At 40.0% G+C, this 22,413-nt stretch overlaps 1 protein-coding gene across 3 annotated transcripts in view; it reads left to right on the top strand.

Moving 5' to 3' along the window:
• The first annotated feature begins 993 nt into the window (after window positions 1-993).
• Window positions 994-22,413, top strand: part of PCGF5 (polycomb group ring finger 5) — a 64,099-nt gene continuing 42,679 nt past the window's right edge. For 2 of the 3 annotated variants that reach the window (XM_086616358.1, XM_086616355.1), the window contains exons 1-2: window positions 994-1,036; window positions 13,319-13,436. The gene's annotated coding sequence lies outside the window, so the exon portion shown is untranslated. Of the gene's footprint in view, window positions 1,037-1,458; window positions 1,498-13,318; window positions 13,437-22,413 lie in introns of those variants that run through there. The other variant, XM_086616356.1, reaches the window with a different exon arrangement.

Raw genomic sequence — 22,413 nt, 5'->3', positions numbered from 1 at the left:
CCGGTTCTCCGGCAGGAGCCGGAGAGCGCAAACCCGCCTCTCCGGTAGGGACACGCAGCCACGTGAACGCCGGGGCGAGCAGCCCCGAGGGGCGGCCCCTCCTTCCCAGGCGTCGTCACTGACGGCGGCGGCGGCGACGCGAACAAGGGCGCGCGCCTCCGCCGCCCTAAGGACGCGCACGGATGAAGCGCCCGGGCTGCCCGCAGCCCCCGGGCCCTCCGCGGGAGAAACTGCCGGTTACGTAACGCTTCCCGGGGAAGCACAGGAGAGCGGAGCAGCGACCGCCACGGCGGACAACTCCCCGCTCGGTCACGCCTTCCCCCCGTCGAAGCGGGGGCGGGGGCAGACAACACTCTTGCGGCCGCTCTCCGGCCGCTGAGCGGAGCTTCCCGAAACTGACCCGCCGCCCACCGCTCCTCCAGCGGGACACGAGGGCAGAGAACGGGCAGCGGCTTCGCGCCAGCCTCATCGCCGCAATACGCATGCGCGCCCCGCCGGCGCATGCGCCTCCCGGGCGCCCGCCAGAGCGCCGGGCGTGCGCAGAGTCGGCGGCCGGGCAGCGTCGGAGGGAGGGCCGTTGGCGGCGGCGGGCGCTGCCGGAGCCCGTGGGGCGGCGGACGGGCGGAGGTGCGTCCCGTGCTCCGCCACGGCGCAGCCCAGCGGGGACTCCGGCGGCGGCCGAGCGGCGCCGGGAGCCGCCGCGCTGGCGGGCCGGCAGCGCCGAGCCAGGCTGTGCCCCAGTTTGTGTCCAATCAGAGAGTGAAGTGCGTGTACCGAGCGGGGCGGCAATGCGTAAACAAGCCCCGGGAAACTCCTCCGCCCCCCGCTCTCCCCTCCGCGCCGCTCCCGCCCGCTCCCCGCGCCGCCCCGCAGTACCCCCCGCCGCCCGCCAACAACTCCGGCGAGGCGCGCGCTCCCGCCGCCCAACCGCCTTCCCCTCCCCCCGCCCGCCCGCCCAGCCGGCGCCGCCCGCGCCGCCACACGCACCCCACTCCCGCACACGCCCGCGGGTGCCCGTGGCCTCTCGAGGGGGAAGGTAAGGGGCCCGCCGAGCCGCCCGGCGGCAGGGGCGATGGGGGCCGCCGGGTAGGCAGGCGGCGGCGGCGGGGTGTGGATGCGTGCGGGGGGATCATGTGTCATAACAAGTTGTTGAACGTGACATTGCTCTTGAACTGCGCTGCGGCGGCGGCGCGGAGCGGGGCCGCGCGGGGCAGGGACCGCCGAGTAACTTTCTGCTCGAATTCGCTGCTGAGGAGGGAGCCGGCGGCGGGGCGGGCTGCCGGCGGGGACCGCGGAACGCGCCCGGGAGAGGCTGATGCCGTTGGCGATGCTTGTAGCCTCCCGAGGGGGACGGCGCGCAGCGCGGCGGGGTGACGAGCGCTTCGCGTCTGGCTGCTGCGGGAGCCGTTTCCACCCCTGCTAGGATTTTTCTAGCAAGGCGCCTGGGCGGCTAGTTAGCGAGGAGTAGGTTCTGCTCCAAAGCATCTGTTCCTGCTGGTAATTATCCCTGGCTAATGCTCCGTGGCAGTTTGGCTCGCTTCCGTCGTGATTAGCTTGGCTTATTATATAAGATGTCACCGGAGGAGGAGAGGCACAAGTCCTCGGTGTGGCGGGGGAGGGGGGGGGGGGGGGGGGGGCGGAACGGGACACGCACCGATCTGCCGCGCCTTCCCCGCACCGGGTACCGGGGAGAGGGAGCCGCCGTGGCCCGGAGCGGGCGGCCCGGGCAGGGCGGGGAGCTCACCTCGCACCCGCCGGTGAAATACGGCGGCTCGTTTTACACGTGGGTTGGGTGTGTTTCCCAAACCTTGCCTTGGAGCAGAAACATAACCTGTTCTGTTTCCTCTCCGCATGTTTGGTTTCTTATATTCTCTCTCAAAAAAAAACCCAAACCCAAAAACATTTGAGCATAACGAAGTTCAAGAACTTGATTTTCGCTTCTTTTATGTGCATGTTTAATATGTTAACATGATCTGGAGACGATTGAATGAATCATCAGTTCCATGGAATAAAAGCAAGTGAATCATCTCTCATAGACGCACACACAACTGTGAGGGAGCATAGTTGTTACTGTAGATAGTGAAAGGTTAGTGTCAGTTTCTGATACGCAATGGGATGTAAGCAGTATAGACGATGCTCAGAAACCCACCAGGTTTCCTGGAGCTGTGAAAGTTTTGCAACACTTAGTTGCTGTTTTCCTGGCTCAGTGGTTGAATGGTAACCTCTTTCTGTATCAACTCGCTACTCTTTATTTTAGCCAAATTCTAAAAAAAGGGATGTTAATGGTAAGATTTAAGTTACTGTGTTAATGTTAAGGGTATTAATTTAAAATAACATTTAAACAAAAAAACCCTGAAATGGTATCATGTCATGTCCATGCCCTGAAGCCAGAGACAGATCCCAGATGCTTTTAATCTGGGATTTGTTTTGCTTAGTTTTGTTAAGCAAAAATAGTTAGTCTCTGTTAGACTAAAAATATATAAATACATATTTGGAAAACAAATTAAGCCAGTTTATTTAATAAACACGTTAGAGTTGTACCTAGATAGACTTCTGTTCCTGATCCTCTTGCCTGTTGCTGTTTTAAATGGGATTGAGGCTGAGTCCTATATATAGGTTTTCTTTCAACTCCGACTTGGTTCCGAAGTGCGATTTCCATCCTCCGTGTTTTTAGAACATAAAAGTATGTGAAGATCTTTGCATGTTTACTGGTAAACCATTCTGTCTCCTTGCGCATCAGGTACCCTTTATCTCGCTGCCTGCATTTTGTACCTCTAGTCATTCTCAAATCAGGAATGGAGGAATAAATCAGTTATGGAAAGGGTTGGTTTGGACATTTGTTAATATTGGGGAGAAAGGGCATGTTATAATTTTTGTTTGTCTAGAACTGAGTGTACTGGCACTTCAAAACCAATTTTATAGCATTAGTTAGAGGATTGGAGCCACTAAGTGTGGGAAAACTGTGTTACTTCAGGGTTTGTTGTGTGGCTTTTAACACCTCACTATCAGAAGAAGATTCTGAAGTTAACCAAGTTAAGACTGCCTGTGACTGTGAACACACTGTAATAAAGATTCTCTTCAGTTAGGTATATTGGGTGGTGGGGTTAACAAACAGGGAAAAGTACTATTTAATTTGTGCATTTAAATCAACAGTCAAAGAACATTCATCCTTGTTTATTTCATTTCCTTACGAAGAAGATAGAAACATACAGTGTATATGGCATTCTGTGCGCTCAGACCTCAGCTGAAAGCACTGAAGCAAATAATACTGAAAGTGGACTCGCCACTCTGCTCCAGCCATTTCCCTCACTCTATATGCACTCTAAGCTTCAAAGTAGAAGTGAAAAATTCTAGGTGTCACTTTTAAGCCTGCAGAATGTGCAATATAAAGTGAGATAAAATGGATTGGTTTAAGGTTGTTCTGTGCAGCTCCATTTTTTGGACTGATAAGCAGATTACTGCAGGATGCACAGCAGAACTTTGAGAACAGTGGAGAGCAATGCAGATAAAAGTGGAGTGTCTGAACTTTGTATCTTGGTTTTTTCTATGTTGGGATACATAGACTTTGCATGATAATTTAATGAATATATATCAAATCTTACACTGCCTTTTATCAAAAAGGAAAAAAAAAGCGATGAAGTAGTAATGTTTGTTTGAAATGAATAGTACTTTGCTCAAAAACTTGTTCAAGTTACCACCCGCTTTGCAGATTCTGTGCTCAGAAAGGCTGGTGCAAACAGCACCTTCTTATGTCCTTCCAGCTCTCTCGACTGGAAATGAATGGTTAACATCCCAATGGAAAAAAAAAATAGCTTCTTTCCTTTTCACAGTTTTTGCTTTAAAGACCCTTTCTAGACAGATGCAGCAGTCCCAAGCAAGGTTTTGAAATATTCCTGTAGAAAGACATACTGCTGGTATTGAAAAAGAGAGTCCTTTCTTCAACTATTGAAAACTTTGCACCAAGTACACATTGACCTGGAAGTCGTTTGCTTCCCAAGTCCTCAGTTAAAAACATTTGTTGCGGTTGTCTGGAAGGAAATTCAGTTTCTATTACTAATCATAATATTTAAAACATTAAGAAATTAGTTAGAAAACAGTTGATACTATAGCAAAGTGTATCACTTTGTATATTAGAGTTGTAGCTAGTCTGTTCTTTAATGTTGGTGGGTAGTGCCTTAGACATTTCCTACAATAAAGCTTATTCCCCTGATTATTGTGTTTCTCTCTTTACATTTTTCCATTAAATGTAGTGCCATGAAAAGTACCAGCTTGACAGACTTTGAGACTGAAGCCCTTAATGAGCAGAGCAGGTGTGGCACTGGCGGCAAGCTCCACCGTGCTATGACAAGACTCCGTGTATCTAGCTGCGTGTATGCGCGTAGGAAATATCAGTGTTACTGTTGCTATCTTGATTATTGCCTATAAAATAAAAATTGCCCAGTGCCAAGTGTAGGGCACTTCTGGAATGAAAGATAGGTAGTGTTACTCGGACGCAATGGTCTCAACAGCTGTCACTTCTTACATGTGAAACAAGTAATTTTAACTGGTTACCTAAAGCTGAAACTGTGTATCCCATTATTAATAGTTGAATTCATGTATGTCTCAGCAGTTTTCCTAACATCTGGCCAAACTGCTCATTCGCTACTGTCACTTCTTTCCCATTATGGAATAATTTTCTTCCTTTGTTTGTCATTGGTTTACATGTTTTTTGAGGTTTGGCTGAAATTTAAAAAAAAAATATCCTGCTAATTTGGCATAATAATCCCATTTTCATGAAAGACCTTACTAGGAAGAGAGGAGAAGACTTACTTTCTCAAAAGAGGATAGATGTGAGAGTAAAAGTTATTGGGAGAGTCTTCACTTCCTTGAGACACTGTTATAGCGCTGACTGATGCATTGCGAAGAGGAGGGCACCAGGCTTCAAGCTGTTGCAGTCTTTTTATGGTTCAAGAACTGCTTTCCCACGTTGAATCTTCACTGGCAGTTGAGTTAGCACTAGTTAGTTGTTTTGAGGAGCATACCACACGGACATTGAGCAATGACTGCTGAAGAACCAGGTATCCAGGCTGCAAGTGGAGTGCCTTTGGTGACCCCTCGTGCACAGCTTCAATATTGGTTCTCCCACAAGGAGAAAAACCAATTTGTAGTCATACCACTTCTACTCCAAGCAAATTCTCATCAAAAGGAACCCTTCCTACACACTAAAGCACTCAGGGAGATGTACCGAGAAATAGTGTTGGGACCCTAAATGGTGAAGCTGTGTTTTTTTCCTGATTCATTGGTATGATTCATTCTATGCATATTATTGATGGCAGTGTTACAAAATTATTTTCTGACAGAGATACATTGTTTCTGGCAACTTTTCTGGCAGTTAGCTGCTTCCCCACGAAAATCTCTGGCTCTGTGCGTGTGGATCGCAGACAGCTGCATCAGTGAGTACTAGCTGATACCAGCAGGGAGGGTCGTAGTTTGTTATCGCCGTAGAGTTGCTTACATCCAGTTTATTATTCCCATCTTCCAAGCTCCACCCTGCACACTTGTTTAGTTCACCTGTTACAGCTTAGTTTTTGTATTATGAGCTCTTGGGGAATACTTTTGTCATTCATTCTGTATCTGTAAAATTTGCAGCACTTGAGTATCCTGGCTCATTTGGCTTCCGATCTCTGTGGAAATAAGTAATAAATAATAGCTTTTATTTTAGATGTTTTGGCCTGAATCTTTACTGTGTTTCTGTCCCAGTGAAAAGAAAAACCAAAACAACCGTTCTGCAGTTTTAATAGAATATTTGTCCGAAGACCAACACTATAAATAAAATATGACTTCGAATAGACAACAGTACGAATGAAAGAGAATAACAAATCCAAATTCATGTTTTTGTGACTCATGTGAAGCTCCAGTGAGGGAGACCATGAAAGCCACCAAGAGCAAAATTATGCCCTAGGAAAAATAAGACTTCTGTTTTGTTTTGACATAGTTCAGCAGGAAAAATCTCACAGGAATTCTCAAATGTGATGAACTTCTGTAAGGGACAGATTAGTTGGAATTTTCATAGTATCTTCTAGTCCTTCTTAAAAAAAAAAAAAAAAAAAAAAAATTAGGATTTTTCTTGTATAGCCAAAACAACCTGTGGTAACATGAGAAGAGGTTTGTTCAGCTGTGGACTTGGAATCACACAGTTCTTTTTTCACCTGAGCTATCCTGGTACATTTATATTAATTTATCTTTGCAGTGGTCTTTAAAAGTATTAATATTCATGGATTACTTTTACAGGACTAATATAATTGTTCTGCAGCAGTTTCAGTCAATACTAATGAATTCCACTTGACCAAACAAAACAAGAAAATACCCAATTTGGTTTGCAACAGCTGTGAACTAATAGTTGTATGATCATATAGATGATTTTTTGACTTTTTATGAGACACTAACATATATTTCCCGGTGGCTGCAGCTGACAAACTAATTTGCAGAAGCAGAATATCTGAGATTTCTCTTTAGAATTATAAAATGGAACATTTTAATATGCATTAACATTTACATTTTTTAGAAGTACCTACCCTCATATAAGAAATCTAAGTATTTTAGTATGTATTCATACAGATAGCATGGATATATGAGAATGCACTGGATTAATTCTTGTGTCTTCATCTGCCTATAGACATTTCATTTTAAAATTGAGATAATTATATAAATGAGAGCTTTTAAAAAAAAACCCTAATATAAGACAAGGACATAGGCTGTAACATGTGTTCTACCCTAGTTGTTTTGTAGCTTTTACTGAGCATCCTAACCCATGAAAAAGTTTCTGTTATGGAACAGTCTCAATTTCCAGTCTTGGCATTCTCCTAATCGCTGCATTTTTCATAGTCTGTGAATTTGTGATGCAGAAAGGAAGTACCTGCAGTTTGAAATTACTTGTATGATCATAATTCCTATTTTAGCTTCGTCAGTGCAGTGATAGCACTTACTGGCCTTGATCAATAGTGGCTTGATTCATAAAAGCAGCTCTCCAGGACTTAACACTGAGTATCCTTAGCAGTTGCTGATGTAGTACTACAATGTCATACTGATGACATGACCCATAACAAGATATTAATTTCCTGAATCTGAAGCTCTACTCTACTCTACGTAGTAGAAAGAAAAGGCACTGGAGTTCCTTTCAATAGCAGAAGACTTCACATTGTGCTTCTTAGTTCTGGTTCTTTTTTTTTTTTAACGATACTGGTAAAATATTATCGCCTTATTAATTTAATTTGGATTGGAAAGTCTCTGTTTGTTAGATTTTTCCAGTATGTGCTCAAAGTCTCCAAAAGAGAAATTATTAGTTTTCTTTGGGATATAAAGTGTGCCAGGATTATCTGTTTAGATAAATTTCTTAGAATTTTTCAGACTACATTTTGCATTGTGTTACATCTATTAAAAACTTTGTGTACTAACACAGCACATTAAAATAATAGAATCAAAAAATTAAATATTCTGAAGGTAGATTTCAGTGCTAGTTACTACTGATCAGATATGAGAGACAGATAAATTCTCTCTGCCACAAAAATGTAGTTGATCTTGAGATAAAAGTCTTGAGTGATTCTTGGAGAAGCATCACTACTAATTAAAGCAAGTGCAATTATATTTATTTCCTTCCTCAAGAAGAAGAATGGAATATGTAGGAAACCAGGCTCTTGATTAATTTCATAATGAAAACAAAGTTCTTTTTTCAGATGGAAGATCAGCTCTTAAATAGCCAATGTGTGGATTGAATGAAGTTAAAGATGTTTCTTTCTTTCATGTTTTTATAAAATTGTTATTTACTTTTTTGAAGAATCATCAGTACTAGCTGCAGAGACAAAAGATCCTTTATATGATATAAATGATATTTTGACTAAGTACTCTTGGTTGATTCTGGCTGTAGAATTTCCCTGCATACAAAGTGATTTTGAAGAGCTGCTTAATCAAACCAATATTTTTCAGTTTTCCATCTTAACTCTTTTGATATGTCATAGATAAAGTAATTTTTCATGCTTTCATCCCAAATACATGTTTACCAAAATTTGCAAGTGTTTTGTGCGGACAGTGATCACTGAATGCAAATGGATTTATTTGAAATAGTGTACTCAGTGATGGTGCCTCACACAGACAAGTGTTTAAAATCTACTATTGATGTGTAACTTTTGTGTATTCATTGCTGAAAACTTAGGATGTAAATTTACGTGAGATCAGTCTAGAATTCAAAATTTCCATTAATTGCAGAGGAGATTTTCCAGTGAATTCAATGTGGAGCTGGTTGAAACCAGTGACAAACTTGTAACAGAGGAGCTTTTCTGTAACATCTGGCTTCTCAAGGTATAACGCTCTTATTACACCAACTAGTACAATAGGGAAAACCACACAAACTATTGGGCATATGAGCCCTTCTTCGGGTCTCAAACAACAGCAGCAAACCTTGAACTAAGGCTGCGGTTTCAGAAGACATCTGTAGGCACTGCTATTGAACAAATAAATTAGGTGTAACTTACCCAGTAAGAAACTAATAAAAACAAGTTTTCAGCTGGGCTGGTGTGTTAAATGGGCTTACAGATGGACCAACAAGCTCCAGAGTGGTGCTTCCCTTTTTTGGTACACCTGGTCCATTAGATCAGCTCTGCTGTTCAGTTAACTGTAGGTTTACGACAAGTTGGGAATGGTTGCTTTGAGTTTATTGTAATTATGGCAATCAAATAGCTAATTTGAGGGAAAAGTGTGGTTATCACCTGTAAAACAAAGAGGATATTAGTATCGTGAGAAAATGTGAGGTAGTGCTCCATCATGGAGAGAAAGAAAACGAGTTATTACCACCAGAACACTGAAGGCTTTAGCTGAAGTGTCATCATGCAGTAGAGGCAGTACCTCCACTAAGTCTATAGTTTTTCATATCTGGAAAATCTATGAATCCTCATTTCTGGATTTTACTTGGTGATCAGGACTGAGAAGTGAGAGGTGGAATTTTCTGATTAAAAATATTCTCATGGAATTCATTCTGGCACCTAGAGGTCTTGGTAATATACGTGCAGTTACATTGACAGAAGAACAGCACAAATAGAACAGTGTACATTAAGAAAGCAGTTCTTTATTATTTATTTAAGGTAATCTTGGGTCTTCCTTTCTTAGATACTTACTAGGCTGCTGCACTAGAAGTGGGTTTGAGTCACGTGGACATGGGTTGCTGGAGCAAGTTCAATGTTCTCTCGTTCTGGACTGCTAGGTGCAGACTCTGTATCTGACTTCTTTCTTTGCTTGGAGAAGCCCCCCTGCTTCCCCCATCTTCCTGTCCTATATGTAGATTTCTGAAACACCTCTGATGTATAAAGAATATTTCCAAAGATCTGCTGAACATTAGTCCTTTGGATTTACAGTTTCCATCTTTTTGGAGGGGTAATATGTGATAACATCGATAGGTAATGTGCTGACGGAAAAGAAATTTCCTGTACTTCCTACCAGTGATGATAGGTGCTTACCATGTCATTTTTACTGTATGTTTTCGAAGGAAGTGTCTTGGATCTCATTAATCCAAGATAGAATCCGTAAAAATACTAATAATTTAGAACTTTAACCTTAGCTGACGAAAACTGCTGTAAATTAAACTTCAGTTGATCCATTTGACTTTATTCCAATATTGAATATTCCTGTAGATAGAGGAAAGCCTAACCACAGGTACTACTTGTACTTACCATAGTTAAGTTACCATAGACTTTGCTTTGAATTGCTTATAAAATTGTCAGTTATTAAGTAACTCCAAGAACAAGATTAGGAAAAAGTTGTCATTTTGACAGTTAAACAAATCTTTGTACATTTTTTGTTAAGCCAGGACTTCAAATTTGTCTTGATTATTGCCCTTGTATTATGAATGTATTTTTTCCTGTTCTTGTGAAAATAGAACAGTATTTGATCTAAGTATAAGCCTTTAAAAAAAAAAATCTAACTTTATATATGTTCTTAGAAAAGGCTGGTGAGAGTTTGGCAGCAACATTTTCCAAAGACAGCATTTACATCCAAGTAGTTGAGTAGAACTTTCCCTGTCATTGTTCCTCCTTGAATCCCCATGTGCACTCCGATAGAAGTATCAAAAAAGAGGAGATTAGCTCTGCTTTGACTGTTAGAGGCATAGACATCATGAAGGAGAAAGAAGAGTTGGCTGCTCCATAGAGGAGTGAGAATTGCAAGTGGCTTCTGTTGGCAAGTGTCAGAGGATAAAGGAAGTTGGAATATCATTAGGAGGGTCTAGGCACAGGGAAATGTGGAGATGGATGTTGAGTGATCTGGAAGGATCCTCTGATCAGGGGAAGGTAGGGGTCCAAAACCAGTAGAGAGCATAATTCCTGAGCCTCTTTTTTGCCTCTGCTCTCAGCAAATAGCAGAGAGAACAACTGGCAAAGAACTTCTCTTCCCTTATGTGCTTGCTGGTTTGGTATTGATTCTGTTTATTCATACACGTGAAGTCTGTTTGAAGGGTGCAGAACTTAAGTTGCTGAGAACTCACACTTGCATGGAGTCATACTGACTGTAGTAGAATTCCAGTATTTTAAGCATGGTTAAGTATAAAAATTAGACTGTTCTAATACAGCTATTTTAAGGCTAAAGGGCTAATACATTAGGACATTTCTTATTTTAGGCTGTTGTTGTGACCATAATTTATCCATTGCAGTGCTGTTCAATTCTGTTCTTAAAAGACTTTCTCCCCATCAACCCCTTATTCACTGCACGGTTGTAAAGAATTTGGGGATTTATCAGTAGGAGTTGTCTGCAGTAGAGTGTAGAATGGGCACAGAGGAATGCAGGAAGACAAAGAATGGTCTTAGCTTAAGGAAGCTGGATGCTGGCCTGGAAAACTAGTTTCTGCCCATCTTGGATGCTAAATGACTATTTTATACTGAGCAGGTAACACCGGTCAGGGGTTCACAGATGGCCATTCGTTTTTTAACATTTATGAGACACAAGGCCCCAAATTTGCCAGTGTTCTGACGTCACCAGTACATCTAAAATCATGTGAAGCTGAGCTGCTTAATGTTTAGAGTCCTAAGTGTCATGAAAAATTGATCCTTAAAACTTACGTCAGGTGTATGGAACTAAAGAGTACTTGGGACAGTTTGGACCTAGACTTCTATGTCTCCTGTTACTGTATCTGTAAATTATGGCTAGGAGTGTTGTCTTGTTGAATAGGTTGTGGAGAAGATTCTTTTTTTTTTACTATTTGGAGAGCATTGAAATGCTGCAGGAATGAGTGGATATGTATGTGTGTGGTAACAAACAACTGCGAGTAAAATAAAAAAAGAATAACTGCCTTTTGTACTAAGTTGTTTGGTAGGAAATATAGATTCATAGTATTAAAACCAATGTTATATTTAATGTATGCAAAGGCACAGATTTTTTTCTTCGGCTCTTCTGGAGTCGGTAATTTTTACTGAAGTTATACTAATCTCAGAAGGGCCCATCTAGATATGGAGTTCTGTTGAGTTTGGTTTCATGGAGATGTATGAGAGATTGGTTTTGCCTAAAGGTTGTGTATTTAGACAAAAGAAGGTAAGAGACGAATTGAGTTCAGAGAGAGGCACTAGTCATTCAGGTGTAGTTTTCCATAATGTACTTGGATGTGCTGCTTGGAGGTACAAAGGTGCTATTTTATTCCTTAAACTAAATATGCATTGGGACACGTCTATGTGATTTTAAGCAGATGTAAGCTCCTGCTGCCTGAGCTTGAAGGAACTGTGAAGATATCTACCTATGGTTAGTGTAATGTCAAGACAGAGTATGTTAGCTGTGGCTCAGTGCCATGGTAACATCAGAATATGGTTTCTAGTCAGCTTACAGCACAGACATATCTCGCTGCTAGTAGACCCAGCCTGCAACTTTTCTTGTCGTTAAAACAAACAAGATTAATTAAAAATACTTGATTAAAACAAACAGACAGTTACTTAGGAAGCTGTGACAGCGATCTTATGGATGTATTCTGAGTATGGTATTTGTGGGAAGAGACAGGCAGAGGTTAGGAAAGAACAAGTGTAACTATAGAATAATAGAGAGAAGCTCACAATACTTAAAGCTGGACCTTCTCTTCTTTTATACCTCAGTGAGTGGGATGTTATTGATCCTGCTTAGTGGAGTGAGTGAGATTTACCTTGTTCACAGCAATAAATCTACACATTCATTGGAAGTGGTGATCAACAGTTAAATGTTGATTCCTGTGCTTTCCTACTGGTAAGAAAAGCATAAACATTGCTGAGCGTCCTGTTTTGATAGATGTCTCAGAATCTTGTGCTGCAGGAGCTCTTTGTAAGTCAGAGTAGATCAAACAACTTACTGTGGTATTGCTCTAAAAGTGAGTTGTAAAATGTTGGCATTAATGATTGTGCCTACTCAAATTGTGGCTATTCAGTCAGATGACTGACTGGAGTGTTACATAAGTGTTACATTGCATCCCATATATTAATTTAGTTCCTAAATTATAGTAACTTTTCTTTTTAATCTAATTTTTAAATTTTTTAATTTAATTTCTATGTATCTTGTGGGCTGCACAGGTTTTAAGTAGTGGCTAAAATACCTGATGCTCCCATCATTGCTCATTTTATCATGTTATCATGAGGAACACCCACTTAGAAGTCACCAGCTCTGCATGCATCAGTCCCTGGACCTATACCAAATACAGGAAAGCAATGCTTCCATATAAGCTATATAGCTAAATAGAGCAAGGAAATACGACTGCTTACTGTGCAGTTGCTGGTCTTGTCTGGCCATGTACCAAAACTAATCAGTGTAGTATGCCCAGAAACAGAGCACAGAGCAGGACCTCCAGAACTTTTTTGAGGGCTACTAACATAGAAAGAAAACCCTATGACAGAATAGTTGCTTTAGCAGCTTGTGCTTTTTTTTTTTTTTTTTTTTTTTGGACCATGCACAGATGCAGGAGGAGATGTTTAGGCTGCATTCCTTCTCTTGAGGAAAGACGGTAGATCAGGTCTTTGCAGGATACCAGTTTGAAGTACCTTCATAGTTAGGAGATCCCTGCAGGAGTGAACTGCACTGCAATTACTTGCACAAGAGGCTACTGGGCTTAACAACTAAGAGTCTTTTTCAAAGTTGTTTTCCTGTAAGCAAGTAGGTGCAAAATATTTTCAGTTTGGGGGGCTGAAGCTGCTGTCTATGTAAGCATATGTTTGCTGTCTTTTGGTTTTTGGGTCTCACCCTTATGATTTTTCTCTGCAACACTTCTGAGTTAGCAAAGTTTGGTATCCAGGGGTTTACTTTTTCATTGTCTCTTCTTTTTTTATTTGCATGTTTCTGCTTATCTCACAAGCAAAAGGAACTAATCAAAACTCCAGGTAGAAGATACATTTCAGAATAAGAAGAAACTTTTGTACACTGAAAAGAAATCACAGAAGGATTGTGGAGAAGAATCTGGAGTACAAGTTCTGGTATGAAATTCTAAATATTTTCCTTGGAATTCAGGTCACTGTCTGCTCTGGAAGACAAACCTCACTTAGTATAGAATATAGCATGTAAAACAGTTCCACTGAGTCCGCGCTGGCCAGGCGAAGATTACTTCTTACTAGAAAAACTGTGTTTAAATGTGTTCAGACTAGCATAGTTCCTACTCTGCATTATTCAAATGTTGAAGTGTTTTATATGTAAGAAAACTTGTTTGTATGAAAACTAGCCACAAAGTCAGGAGTCAGGACAACTTTCTAGTATTAGATTTTTTTGCCACTGTTAAAAACATTTTGAGTGTAACTTTTTTCCTCCTTAAGATACCAGAAGAAAAACCATATTTAAATACTCGAGATGCACTCTGCCATCTCCACAGTGTGAAGTCAAAGGCAGTTCATTTTCTTAATACCAAAGATGTTGAAATCTTCCATGCATTTTAATAACACTGTATCAGTGTTCACCTAGAGAATACCTTGGTCTATTTCAGACTCCATATTTCCACTGAAGGCACTGGCCAGCATTCCTGCTAATTTAAGGGGCCACAATTTGAATCCTTTATACTTACTGTGGAAATTCTGAATTTAGACCTGTGAATTTGCACGAAGCAAGAAACAAACAAAAAAGGTCTTTCCCTTGAAATCAGATTATGTTTAAAACCCAAGAAAGCTTATTTAAATTCAGAAAACCTTAATTGCTTTTTTTTCACTTCTGTAGCATTAAATTTGCATTTTTTCAACTAGTAAATATTTCCAGAATTTGGCTATGTAAAAGCTTGTCAGGCTAAAACTAGATATACTTACAAGTTGACTGGCTGGAATCAATCACCTAATCCTAGAGAAATGGCTTGATTATTTTTAGTCTTATGTTGATGGACTTACTGATACAATTTCAAAAGCTTTCTCTTTGTAAGTGCAAGCCAGAAGACTGGGAGGTCACCATGTATGTTTTCTAGGCCCATATCCTACGTGCTGTTATATCAAAACACCCATTTAGTGTCCACTGAACTGAAATTCAAGTTATGATCTCCCTGTTGCTAAGTACTAACTTCAGCTGGTATAGAATGCTGCAGCTAGAAGTTTCTTAGTTCTGTGTTCAAGTCAACCAGACGAAAGGACAGGGAGCAGAGAGAAGAGAAACTCATTACAAAAATAGTTTAGATGACACAAAACCTTGAATAAGGACCAGTGCATCAGCAGAAATGAAATGGAGATATAATCTGGCAATATTCTGAAGTTAATATAATCATGATTTCCCTACAATAGACCTTTGATTCAAATGTTAGACTAGAGTACAGCTTAACTGTGAATCAAAAAAGCATCACAAAGGAGATGGAAGCCAAAGAATGCATATAGGGGGGCTAGGCATTCGTATCCTATCAATTCTTGCCTCGCTTGAAACTGCAGAGATAAGTATGTGGTGTTTAGGTGTTCATGAGGGAAACTGCAGAAAAAAACCCATGGGAGTATTTCTAAAATCGATATTTTCTATATAAATGTAATTAAGCTCCCTGACATTAGATGAGTTCAAATAGAAGTCTCATACACTTCTATGGGCATATTCCAAATCTCTCAAAGATCTGAGATAATAAAATAGAAGAAAAGGATAAATAGAAAAAGAGAAATCACTATGTAGAAACTATTTGGAGGTTCCATTTACAGACCGCCTTATTCTTCCCTCACAAAGCACAGACTTCTAAAAGAGTTTTGAAGGGTCATGGTATAATCAGCTGCCAGTGTCAAGGGGAGACAAAAGAATGAAGGTAGTCTTGGATGAATGGGCAAGGGGAATATCAAGCAGTTGCTGAATTACATTGCTTCTCTGGTTGTGAATGCTGGGATCACTGCTCAAATACTGAACTTAGTTCTGGCAATTGCACTTCAAGGAGGATGCAGAAAAATTGAAAAGGGTATATAGAAGACCTAAAAACATGATACAGGACCTGGGACACATGCTTTATCATGAAAGACCGGAGACACAGCTTAGTAAAAGTAAAGCTAAGCTGGCAGTTCCAGACAGTAGTCAAACCATCCCTTAATATTATCTTTGGTGAACTAAATGGAAACATTTGAGATAAAGTGACTGATATTCAAAACCAGGTTGTTCAGTCTTGCAGATTAAAAGAAAATTAAACGACTGTAGCTTAGCAAATGAGGTAATAAAAACCGGACTAATTCAGAACTACAATTAAGGATTTTTTTTTTTTTTTTTTTTTTTACTAATTGGAAGTACTAATGATAGTAGTAGATTCCTTGGCACTGGTAATCTTGAAAATTAAGAAGGATGATTTAGTCAAAGTAATCAGTTGAACTTCAGGTGGGAATTAATGCAAGTCCTATGGTTTGTGGTTTTTTTTTATTGCAGCTCAGACTAGATAATCACAGTTGTCTGTTTTGACTTAATATATATTACAGTAAAGGTTGTGCAGTCAGTCTTTACTGTAACATTTGGATGTTTAATTATACACAGCCCTGGCAGAGAATGTTCTGCATGTGATTACCTGAAATTCTCCAGAATTCACATTGCTAATTCAGTAAAAGCAGAATAGAGGGACATGTAAATTGAGAAGGCAGTAGGATGCTATTAGACAGATGAGGCATTTTCAAGAATAGCCTATCTAGGGTGGATTGTCAGCACTTTATAAAAGCCTGACAGGGTCCCTTGTAAATACTTGGCTATTTAAATTTTAAATTACCTTTTATCTACCTTTGTCGTGAGTAGTACTCAAAAAAGTATATAGAAAGTAAAGCAACAGCTAGCCCTGCAAAAGATAGCCCTTGCATGCAAGCGAGAGCTATGCGCTGTATTTGTATAACATTTTGGTCTCAAAGTAGGTTAGATATCTGCTTGGCCATTTGGTTTTCTGCAAAAATACTGTTCCCTGTTTGTTCTGTATTAAACCCTTCTCCATTTATATTTTTATGTTCTTTAACAATAAACGTAGAAAAGATTTGTTGTTTTAACAACTGATAAAAGCAAACTAGCTAAGGTGCAGATTAATCCAAGATCAGTGTTCCAGAAGAGTTCTTTCTGAGAGAGGAAAGCCAGACTTGAGTAAACATCTCATATTTATTTTGCAAATTGTAAGGTTAGAGAAAATAAATATTGTGTGAAAGTGTATGCCCTAGCTTTCCCGAGGTAACGCAAGAGTTGTGTATGTAGAACTAATAGATGCTTAGGAATCTTAAGAAGTCAAGATTCCTCTCTTTTAGGCTTCTTCTCTTCATTTTTGCAGATTTTTTCATACCACTGCTAGAAAATAAATATTTTGTTATAATCAATAAACATTCTTGTTAATAACCACATTCTTTAAGTCATTTTTGTACTATATTCCAGTGGTGTGCAAGAAAGAGCTTTGCTTCAGATGCACAGTACTCTTTAAGCCCCTGTAAGAGATACTCAGTCTTCCCCAAGAAGTAGATTACACTAGTTCCACAGTACACTTCAGTGTTCACAGCATTTGTCACGTGGGACAGTGATGCAGTGTTTATTTTAAGAGTCAAAAACCACAGGTTCAAATCCCCCTAAAGTCAATAAGGAAAATGGCTTGCAACAACTTCTAACTTATAGCTCATACATTTTGATTTCTATGTTACCCATAAAATTTCTGTTTGAAAATCTACTGCTAAGAATTTTTTTATTTTTGAAGTAATACAGCATTTCCATGCTCGGTGAGAGGACATTAAGAATATTCGGTAATACAAATGGTGCTTTACTATGAATGCAGTAAAAGTAACAAGTATCAGTGAGATGGCACCCAAAAATACTGTCATTTGTATCTAATATATTCCCATTCTAAAAAAAAATAAATGTCAGTATCTTGGCATAAATATCTATCTGTTGTGAGATCATGTCATTATTCGGTATGGCTTCTTACACTGTGTTTATTGCTATATAAGTGAAGCATCTTCCTGCAGTGTATTAAACACTGTGTCTAACACTTGTCACATGCTTTTAACATATCCTTTCCCCAAGGAGGGGAGCATGTGCAGTAGATGGACACATTTTGGTAGACTTTTTGTGTTTATTTTGGGGTAAATATGTTGAAGGTGTTTATGTTGACAATCTGTAATCAACGTATAGTGTTACACAAAATTATTCTCATATAGCTGATTGACCTGTAGGCAAACTACAGACTGAGCTGGATACTGCCTGGACAAGTAGTTCATCTGGCGCCCAGCCCACTCCCACATTCTTCCCATTGCTCAGAGGTGTTGGTCATGTCATACAATGCACATCTGTATCTGGCCATGGAGAAATGGGACAGCACACATCTGGTTGTAACACAAATACAGGCTTAGTCATGTCACAAGTGCCATGTAAAGCCTCAATACCAACTCACACATCGCCGGACAACACAACAGAAAGGTTGGACATTACTAATTTTGTTGATTATGTTATTTTTGTGGATTATCCCCAGTAGGCAGCTAATCACTACAGGCTGCTCACTCACTCACCCCTCGACTACTCATGGGACAGGGGAAGACTAAAGGAAGAGTAAAAGAAAGAAAACTTGAGGGTGCAGATAAAAAAAAATAATTGTTTAATGAGTGAAAGATAAGTGGAAGATGAGAGAAAGGAAAAGAAAGGAAACAAAACAAATGAGGCAAAGGCCATCACTCTCCCCTCTCACAAACAGACTAATGCCCAGCCAGTTCCCAAGCAAAAGACAGCTAATCTCCCTAAACCTCCCTCTTTCTCCTTTTTATGTCTAAGCATGATGTTATATGGCATGGAGTATCTCTTTGGTTAGTTCAGGTCATCTGTCTGGTTGTGTTCTCTCCCAGTCTATTGTGTACTCCCCAGTCTTCATTGTGGTGGGTAGTGAGAAAGAGAGAAGGCCTTGATGCTGCGCAAACACTGTTCAGCAACAGCCAGAACATTAGTGTGTTATCAGCATTGTTTTGGTCACAAATCTGAAACACAGCACTGTATGAGCTGCAATGAAGAAAGTTAACTCTATCCTAGCCAGGCCCAGTACAGTTATTTAGCGGGATGACCTAGGAATCCTCTGAGACTGAATAACAAAATATTTGTCAGGAAGGAAGAATACAGCCTTTTACAGATATCCTTAGTGCTTTTGAACACATTCTATAGTTTTCATGGTGAGGGAGATGATGAATATTTCTAACTCAGACTGAGAAGGGAATCCACACATCAAAGGTGTTCGAAGTACATAGTTAAGCAGTGTGTCCCTCTGAAGTTGCTCAAGACTTGAATTAATTGAAAAATAAGAATTTAGGTTTGTCTTGGACACAAATTTCTACTTAGATCAGTCAGTGTTTTGTTTCATTTCTTTTACTGGCGAAAACAGACTACTTACACAGTTGTGTGCAATTACATAATGCTCAACTTTCTCAAACTAGTGTGTTTATTTTCTTGAGCAGGAACCTTTTTGATGTTTTGCCTAAATGTCTTATGTTTCCACCTACTCCTGTCTAACATAATACATCCCTTTTATAGACGAATGAGATCTGAAAGATCATATTTGGCATTAGTCTGTAGTGAAACTGAAGTTTTTGCTGGAATCTACTGAGAGTTTTGTAGGTTTACTAGCAGTGCTGTTTTGGGAATAGAGGAAAAAAAGGTTGCTGTTATTTTTGTTGACATGGAGTCTGTAGGGATGTAAGCAGTCTAGCATTCCTCATGTGAGCAGTTTTCTTCCCATAACAATGTTTGAATATTCCGTGAAAACCTTATTCTTTCCTCACTGTACTCACATGTCATTAGTGAAAGGAGTCACTGACTCCCCTGTGTAGTAAAGAGTTCACTTGAATGCTTATAAAGTATGGAAGTACTTTAGATGGAGTGGAAGGTACTTACAGTATCTAACCATCCTGGGTTTGGGAGGTGTGAGGAAGAGACTAGAAAAAAAAAAAGGAAATCTGGCACTTTCATATGAGCGTTTTCCACCTATGCAGTGATCATCACAGCCTAACCAAAGGTAATGAAACATCCATGTGATTATAATGCAATGTATGTGGCTTTGAGACCTAGAGGTGTAATAGAGCAGTAGACCAGAGGACCACTTCCATTCTTAATAGTGTTCACATGCTTTCAGAACATTTTTTATTAGATAATGTAGTGCCAGAATTTTCTCACATAGGAATGCTTACAGGAGTTAGGAGGAGTGACACTTTATTCTCCCAGAGTTGTCAATACATTGTGGACACCAGTGATATCTTTTATTTGACATCTTCCCTCATAGTTATTCAGAGATTATGGTACTTGTGCATGTATGGAATAAGAGTAATTTACAAGTACACTTCTAACCATGTGCAAAGAGTGCAATGACGGAGATGTTATCTTTAAGCCACACTGCAGAATACGATACGTGTGCGTGCTTGAATCTGTAATAACATTCTTTTATTTGCTACCAAAAATACTTTCAGTTAATTAGAAATATAAAGTGAGATAGTTTTTTTGTTTCAGCAATTGTTAATATTAACTGCTGCTTTGGAAATGAGCATAACTGCATTTTATTTCCTTTTTAATAATGAATATGTAGCTGTAAAACACTCTATCAGTACTAGACAGGTATTAACCAACAACTTCTTCAACATAGCAGAGGTAAAAGTATATTTAATTACATCACAGAGACATAAAAATAACTTGTTTTAGTAAGTCATGGAGGTATTGTGTGGGATTAGGCTCTGTGATACTCACATTTGTGAGATGTTTGTTAATATGAAAAAGAAAGATGAATTGATGTGTCTGATTCTTTGTCATCTTAAGTGGTCATTTACTCTTGCTTAAAACCAAATGCAAATATGCAATTAAAACACAATGTTCTGTTTCACTCCCATTTTGCAAGTGTATAAAATTACCTATCTGTAAATACACAGACATATACTATATAAGATATGAAATTCTGAAGAATCCAGCTTTAATCTTCAAATATTTAGCTTGCAAAATGTTATACTTGCCTCCACACAATGAAAAATTGAGACTTACCTTTAATTCCTTACCAATCCTGTTCTAAAACTAACTGCAGGTATCTCGATTACTTTGAAGAGCTAATATCAATAGCAATGTGAGGCAACATGTAGGTTAAGGGTTCAATATGGCTCTTTTTCTCAAAATAAAATCTCTCACCTCAGAGATTAGGTGTCTGGTTTAAATGCATGTCAAATGAACATTCAGATGAAGAATAATGTTGTGATTAACATTTTGTATTGAAATTTGAGAGTTGGAAGTTTAATTCCTAGCCAGTCATGTCTCTGTGGCTGACATCAGAAATTTATTAGGAAACCAGCTAGAAATATTTCACTCTCTGTGTAAAACAGGCTCAGTCATGTATCCATTTCTTCACACGGTTTATATTGGAGACTCTTTAGACCAGATGGACTCTCAAACAGTATGTTTCCTCTGCAGCCGCAGGTGTGTTAGCTGAATGGATATATTTGCACTAAGCATAAGCTAGCCAGCTTTGTTGAATAGCAATAAAAATAGCGTCAAGTTTTTCAGTAAATGGGACCCAGCTTACCCTGGGCCCTTGTGTGGCTAGGTTATGCTGATGTACTTTCTACATGTTCACTTCCATAATCACTGGAGTTAGCTAGATTGAAGAGTAGATCTGCTTTTCTCTTTAAAAAAAAAAAAAAAAAAAAGTTTTAGTTTGATCAGCTTTTGGTTTACTCCTTTACTAAATTCTCCAGTCAACCTTTAGATTTTCTTCTGATTTATTCTCTGTAGAAGCAAGGTTTTTCCATTCTCTGTCTCCCCTTGGCCCTCCCTGCCCCATAATACACAGATTCTTCCTTTACTCACAGAAGACTGGAAGGCATACCTCTGTGGCTGCTTTGCTCAACAAAGCTGTTTTGCTGGGGAATACTAGTTGACAGTTGCCTCAGAATTCCCAAGAAGTATGATTTCCTTGGTGCTTTAAGAAAAGCAAGGTATAAACATAATTAAAGCTTGAGTCAACGCAGATTAGCACAGACTTCCCTAGGGCTGGATAGTAGTAATACATAGCCTAGACCCTAAATGTAGTTACCCCCATTCTCATCCTGAACCACCTCTAACAGCACCAATTTCCTGCATGAATTACCCACTTCTGAAATTACATTCTCCTCTGTGACAATTGGGCTATAGGTGTTCAAAAGCCAAGTAGTGCACTGAATATAAAACAAAGTTGATGGAGTAGAGTTCTGTATTATGGAAGAACGTATTCTGCATTTTGAGACTGAATTTTGCTCTTCAAAGAGGATTTAGATTCCTGTTACCTAAGTAACATGGAGTAACAGCTCTACCTCAAAGCTATAATATTTTGAAAACACAATTATTTTTCTGGATGCTAACAGGTAAATTTTTTCATCAGATTTTGAGATTTTGGGAATGGACACAGAGCTGCTGTGTAATATAATGATGCTGATGAATAATGATCTTTAGGAAAACCCAGTGGCTTTTGTTGAGTTTACATTAAGGTGCTCACCACAGTGGATCCCATAGGACAATGAAGACAAGGTGACAGACCCACTGCATGCTTGAGTGTATCCCTAGTATACATGCTACACACTCGCCAGGGACCAATGTCATGACTGTGAGACAAGACTCCAGCATTCACCATGGCGTACACCTCTGATACAGTTCAGACTCAACTGGAATTACTAACCCTTTGTCTTCACAGGTAGCCTAGAAATCTATGTAGTGAGCATATTCCAAACCTATTGAGTAAGTCTGGTTAGTATTTCACAGAATCTCAGAATCAAAGAGATTGGAAAGGATCTCTGGAGATTATCTAGTCCACTGCCCCTGCTTAAAGGAGGGTCGACTAGAGCAGGTTGCTCAGGACCATATCTAGTTTAGTTTTGAAAATCTCTGAGGATTTTCTCTGGGCAAATGACTCCAGTGTTCAACCAACCTCTCGGTAAAAACCTCTTTTTTCTGATGTTTACATGGAATTTCCTATGTTTCAGTATGTTTCCATCGCCTCTTGTCCTTTCACTGGGCACCACTGAGAAGACT

Source organism: Tauraco erythrolophus, chromosome 9 (genome assembly GCF_009769465.1).
Source record: "Tauraco erythrolophus isolate bTauEry1 chromosome 9, bTauEry1.pri, whole genome shotgun sequence".
Taxonomy (NCBI): domain Eukaryota; kingdom Metazoa; phylum Chordata; class Aves; order Musophagiformes; family Musophagidae; genus Tauraco; species Tauraco erythrolophus.
This window is presented reverse-complemented; position numbering and strand designations above follow the sequence as displayed.